The sequence below is a fragment of the Otolemur garnettii genome, unplaced genomic scaffold, assembly GCF_000181295.1.
Source record: "Otolemur garnettii isolate 467f Iridium unplaced genomic scaffold, OtoGar3 scaffold00072, whole genome shotgun sequence".
Taxonomy (NCBI): domain Eukaryota; kingdom Metazoa; phylum Chordata; class Mammalia; order Primates; family Galagidae; genus Otolemur; species Otolemur garnettii.
Window position 1 is genome coordinate 6,519,491 of NW_003852467.1, and position 6,751 is coordinate 6,526,241.

The following is a 6,751-nucleotide window of genomic DNA, read 5'->3' on the forward strand; positions in this document are numbered from 1 at the left end:
AAAAAAAAAAAAAAAAGTGGGCGGCGCCTGTGGCTCAGTGAGTAGGGCGCCATCCACATATACTGAGGGTGGTGGGTTTAAACCCAGCTCCGGCCAAATTGCAACAACAACAAAAAAATAATAGCCAGGCTTTGTGGTGGGCACCTGTAGTCCCAGCTACTTGAGAGGCTGAGGCAAGCCCCCTAATCCCACAAACTGGAGGTTGCTGTGAGCTGTGATGCTACAGCACTCTACCGAGGGCAACAAAGTGAAACTCTGTCTCTAATAATAATAATAATAATAATAATAAAAATAGGTGGTGCCTATAGCTCAGTCAGTGGGTGCCGGCCACATATACCCAGGCTGGCGGGTTCAAACCTGGCCTGGGCCAGTTAAACAATGACAACTACAACAAAAAAAATATCCAGGCTTTGCGGCCAGCGCCTATAGTCCCAGCTACTTGGGAGGCTGAGATAAGAAAATCACTTAAGCCCAAGAGTTTGAGGTTGCTGTGAGCTGTGATGCCACGTTACTACCCAGGGGACATAGACTCTGTCTCAAAGTAAACAAATAAGATCCAGCCTCTTTCTACTTTCTGAGAGATCCTGGTGGTCTCCTACTAGAACCACTGCATCTGGCCAGGAGGTGAAGAAAGTGTGGATAAGACAGACACCAGCTGTCATCTGCCTCATACCAGAAGTGACACATCTATCTCATTCACCTCACATTGGCATCAATAGTTGAATGAAGAAATAATTTGTGATACATCAAAAAAGGAGAATGAGATTTAACTGGTTTTTTTTTTTTTTGAGACAGAGTCTCACTTTATCACCTTTGGTAAGTGCCGTGGTATCACAGCTCACAGCAACCTCCAGCTCTTGGGCTTAGGCAATTCTCTTGCCTCAGCCTCCAAATAGCTGGGATTACAGACACTCTCCACAACACCCAGCTATTCTTTTGTTGCAGTTTGGTCGGGGCCGGGTCGAACCTGCCACCCTCAGTATATGGGGCTGGCGCCCTACTCACTGAGCCACAGGCACAGCACGATTTAACTGCTTAAATGACCCACAGCTACATATATATGTATTTATAGATATACACTTAAAAATCTTTTTTTTTTAGGGCAGGGCCTGTGGCTCAGCAGATAGGGTGCTCGCCCCATATACTAAGGGTGACAGGTTCGAACCTGGCTCCAGCCAAACTACAACAAAAAATAGCCAAGTGTTGTGGAGGGCACCTGTAAGTCCCAGCTACTCAGGAGGCTGAGGCAAGAGAATCGCCTAAGCCCAGTAGCTGGAAGTTGCTGTGAGCTGTGATGCCACAGCACTCTACTGAGGGCAATAAAGTGAGACTCTTGTCTCAGAAAAAAAAATCTTTTTTTTTTCAGACAGAGTCTCATTATGTCACCCTCAGTAGAGTACTGTGGCATCACAGCTCACAGCAACCTCAAACTCCTGGGCTTAAGTGATGCTCTTGCCTCAGCCTCCCAAGTAGCTGGGACTACAGGCTCTTTTTTTTTTGAGACAATCTCACTATGTCACCCTCAGTAGAGTGCTGTGGTGTCACAACTCACAGCAACTTCAAACTCTTGGGCTTAAGCGATTCAATTGCTTCAGCCTCCCTAGAAGCTGGGAGCTGGGACTACAGGAGCCTGCCACAACACCCAGCTATTTGTTGTTGTTGTAGCTGTCATTGTTGTTTTGCAGGCCCGGGCCAGGTTTGAGCCTGCCAGCCCCTGTGCATGTGGCCAGCACCTAACCATTGGACTATGGGCGTCAAATCTTTTTTTTGGAGATAGAGTCTCACTGTATTGCCCAGGCTAGATATAATGCCGTGGTCTCAGCCTAGCTCACAGCAAGCTCAAATTCCTGAGCTCAAGTGATCCTCCTGCCTCAGCCTCCTGAGGCACTGGAACTACAAGTGGCCACCATACCACCCAGCTAATTTTTTCTATTTTTAGTAGAGACAGGGTCTCCTTCTTGCTCAATCTGGTCTCAAGCTCCTGAGCGCAAGTGATCCTCCTGTATCAGCCTCCCAGAGTACTAGGATTAAAGGGGTGAGCCACCAAGACCACCCTTATACATATAAATCTTAAAATCACTATTTTTTTTTTGAGACAGAGTTTCATTATGTCGTCCTCGGTAGAGTGCCATAGCTCTTGGTGTCACAGCTCACAGCAACCTCAAACTCTTGGGCTTAAGTGATTCTCTTGCCTCAGCCTGCCTAGTAGCTGGGACTACAGGCGCCCACCACAATGCCTAGCTATTTTTTTGTTGCAGTTGTCATTGTTGTTCTAGCTGACCCGGGCCAAGCTTGAACTCGCCAGCTTCAGTGTATGTGGCAGGTGCCCTACTCACTGAGCTATGGGCGCAAAACCTGAAGTCATATCTTTTTTTCTTTTTTTTTTTTGAAACAGAGCCTCACTATGTCTCCCTCAGTAAAGTGCTATGGTGTCACAGCTCACAGCAAACTCAAACTCTTGGGCTCAAGCAATTCTCTTGCTTCAGCCTCCCAGGTAGTTGGGACTACAGGTGCCCACCACAATGCCTGGCTATTTTGTTGTTGTTGTTGTTGTAGCTGTCATTGTTGTTTAGCAGGTTCAGGCCCGGTTTGAACCCACCAACCCCAGTGTATGTGGCTGGCGCCCTAAACCCTGAGGTATGGGTGCTAAGCCTGAAGTCATATCTTTAAGCACCTGGGGTAACATCACCCCACTGCCTTCACTTGGGTTTTCCCTAAAATATCCTTCCTGAACAAGAGTTCTCAAAGTTTTGGATGCATCCCAAAATTGAGAGCCTGGTGTCAGCCCTTCCTGAAGAGAAGAGAATAATGAACCCTTCAGAACTGTTTAACTTTCCATTGAGAGATTTCCTTTCTCAAACAAGAGGATACTAGTCCAGGCGTCCTCAAACCATGACCTGTGGGCCACATGCAGCCCGCCTAGGACATTTATCAGGCCCACGGGGTGTTTTTGCCACCGCTGCCTGTCCTGCTTAGCAGCCGACTCGTCCCGAGGCCCACAGTCCAGCCCTCCAATGGTCTGAGGAACAGTGAACTGGCCCCCTGTTTAAAAAGTTGAGGACCCCGGGACAAGGGGTCACTAGAGTGTGCCACTAGAGTTCTAAATCTGAACCAGGGATGATCATCTGAAAACTGACCTATGAAAGACTTTTCTAGTGAAGTATCAACAAAGCATACACCATATACACAAGTGTGGCCAGAAGAATCTTCTTTTTCCTTGATGCTAAGACACTTACTGAAATCTTCAGAGGGATCACCTTTTAGCAAGCTGTAGGTCTGTGTACCCTTGGTAATGACCCTACAGATCTCCTTCCTTATCACTTTATCATGCTTATATATACATGCCACCTTTTGGCATTGTGCCTTCATTATTTCTGGGGTCTCAGTCTGTTCCACTTATGCTACTTTATAGTCCTTCTGCACCAGGGAGTCTGAATAACAGCCAAATGCAATTTGAGGAAAACCAGAATGAGCCCAGTTCATTGACCCCAATCAGAGCATCCATGTGGTACAGTTCATAAACCTTTCCAACCTTATAAAAGATGACTAAATCAAAGTTCTGAGACTTAATCTGCCCCCCCCCCGTTCCTCCTCCTAGGAGTACAAGAATTAAGAAAATCCTCAGGCTCGGTGCCTGTGGCTCAAGCAGCTAAGGCGCCAGCCACATACACCTAAGGTGACGAGTTTGAATCCAGCCTGGCCCTCCAAACAACAATGACGGCTGCAATCAAAAAATAGCCAGGCGTTGTGGCAGGTGCTTGTGGTCCCAGCTACTTGGGAGGCTGAGGCAGGAGACTTGATTGAGCCCAGGAGTTTTTTCTTTTTTTTTTTTGAGACAGAGCCTCAAGCTATCCCCCTAGGTAGAGTGCCGTGGCTTCACAGCTCACAGCAACCTCCAACTCCTGGGCTCAAGCGAGTCTCCTGCCTCAGCCTCCCAAATAGCTGGGACCACAGGTGCCCACCACAGCACCCAGCTGTTTTTTGGTTGCAGTTGTTATTGTTGTTCTGCTGCCTCTGGGCTGGATTCGAACTCGCCACCTTAGGTGTATGTGGCTGGCGCCTTAGCCACTTGAGCCACAGGCACTGAGCCGAGCCCAGGAGTTTGAGATTGCTGTGATGCCATGGCACTCTACCCAGGGGGGCAGCTTGAGGCTCTGTCTCAAAAAAAAAAAAAAAAAAAAGAAAAAAGAAAATCCTCAGGCACATAGAGTGTAGATGCATCAGAATCGGGGTGATCAGGTCACCTCCTGTGCTCATCTCTTTTCCTTTTTAAACCAATGTGAAGTTTCATGATACTAGATAGTGGGGTGACTATTGATATCACTTCCTCCACTAAGGTGGGCTTGAGATTCAGAATTTGGAGGAGCAGAGAAAGCACTCAAAGTATTCTTGATATCTGATGAAATGCCAGTTGCTCCCTTGGTGGAGGGTATTTCCTTCCTTGAACCTTTCCTTTTAAGAGAGCCATTTCCAGTTACCATTCTCTTCCACTTTCCAACAACTTTGACAGGGTGGTACAGGCCTTCACTCTCACTATCCCCCACTCTACTGCTTATTTCATCACTGCTCCCTTCCTCCTTACCATCTGGTTTGAATTCTACATCAGAGCCACCAATGTCACTCTCAGCGTCTGATATGAACCTTAGTGGTTTTTTTTGTTGTTTTTTGTTTTTTTTTTTTGAGACAGAGCCTCAAGCTGTCGCCTTGGGTAGAGTACTGTGGCATCACAGCTCACAGCAATCTCCAACTCCTGGGCGCAAGCAAGTCTCCTGCCTCAGCCTCCCAAGTAGCTGGGACCACAGGCGCCCGCCACAATGCCTGTCTATTTTTTGGTTGCAGCCGTCATTGTTGTTTTGACGGGTCCGGGATTTGAACCCACCAGCTCACGTGTATGTGGCTGGCGCCTTAGCTGGTTGAGCCATAGGCGCCGAGCCAAACCTTAGTGTTTTTATTTGGTGGCTACTTCACCTAGATCCTTGCATCTTAAGCCAGACTTCCTCTTCACTCTCTATTTCTTTACCTTCACTCTTATCTGATACGTTAAGTTGTGCCTACCTGTATATGGCTTTAACAGCCTTTTACTAACCCAGCCCTTTTGGACTGTCATCAAAAACCTGTACGTGGGGCAGTGCCTGTGGCAAAAGGAGGGGGTGGGGTGGGGTGGGGGGTGGCGGGTTCAAGCCCAGACCCAGCCAAAACTGCCAAAAAAAAAACCTGTCTGTGAATGCAAGCTGATTCCCCTTTCTCTGGGATGAATGTTCCATCAAAGAGCTGGTTACAAACCCGGCAAGACCACCCTCCAAACCAAGTCACCTAGTGAGAAGTCACAAGAACTGGGGGGGACCTGCAGGCACTGCCAATCTCTGCAGCCCTCTGTTGAGGTTCTTCATCTGTGGTAGCTGTTCAGAACCCACCAAAGGCCTGGAATCAGGCCCTGGCTTGCTCCAGGCCACATCCCCGCCTGAGAAGGGACGGTGCCCTGGTGGCAGCAGCAGCACTGTGGCCTTCTTATGTATTATAAGTATTTTTTTTTTTTTTTTTTTTGGCCGTGGCTGGGTTTGAACCCTCCACCTCTGGCATATAGGGCCAGGGCCCTACTCCTTTGAGCCACAGGCGCCGCCCGTGTTATAAGTATTTTAAACTCTATGGAAAAGTGTACACTTTTCCTTTACTTCAAATGGTGACTTAACTCGTCCTGAAGTCTAATTAGTCTAATTGGATGGGGAATATTAAAAGGTTAAGAAAATAATCCAGGGCAAATTTTTAAAAAATTCCTTTGGCAATTTCCTGCTGTTGTTGAAATTGCCCCGAGTGCCTGGAGAGAGGAGCTTCCCCTTTTGGTTTCTAACAACAGACCCTTGACAATCAAAATCATGTTCCAAGTTTTGGTAAATGTGGGCCTCGCCCTTCCAGTTTCTGGTTTGACAAGTATGGTTGGGATGCAACAAAACAAAACATAACCTCAACCAGGTTAATGTGGTGTCGTGTGAAAAGACATCCAGAAAAAGTCACCTTGGAGGTTATTAAAGTTACGTCTTATTACAAACTCCTCACTGTGTAAGAAATGCTTGACTAAAGTAATAATAAGTGTAAAAATGTTTTAAGTGAAAAAGTACATAAGTAAAATATGTCTTTGTTGTATCACATGATCCCTGAGCTCTGTCAGCACTAATGAACTGGTGAATGAGATTAAAGAAACACGATCAGATTTCACTTGACACAGAGGAAACTCCTCTACTCAGCTTTTATAATCCAAGGCAACTGCTTATAATTTTGTTAAGCCATTTGAAATTGCATTTTTTTTTTCTTGAGATGGCGTCTTACTCTGTTGACCTGGGCAGAGTGCCATGATGTCATCATAGCGCACTGTGATTTCAAACTCCTGGGCTGAAGCAATCCTTCTGCCTCAGCCTCCCGAGTCGCTGGGACTACAGGTGAGCATCAGCAAGCCTGGCTAATATTTCTATTTTTTTTGCAGTTTTTCGCCGGGGCTGGGTTTGAACCCACCACCTCTGGCATATGGGACTGGCGCCCTACCCCTTTGAGCCACAGGCGCCACCCTATTTCTATTTTTTTTTGCAGAGACAAGGTCTCACTCTTGCTAAGGCTCATCTCGAACTCCCGGCCTCAAGCAATACTCCTATTTCAGCCTCCCAAAATGTTAGGATTATAGGTGTGAGGCACTATACCTGGCCTTAGATTGTATTTCTGATAAGGCTTTAATGCAGTGTCAATTTTCTTTTTTTTTTTT

At 46.8% G+C, this 6,751-nt stretch overlaps 1 pseudogene; it reads right to left on the minus strand.

The window, feature by feature from the left end:
• LOC100947157 overlaps positions 1–6,751 on the minus strand; it is a 28,888-nt pseudogene that overhangs the window by 9,671 nt on the left and 12,466 nt on the right.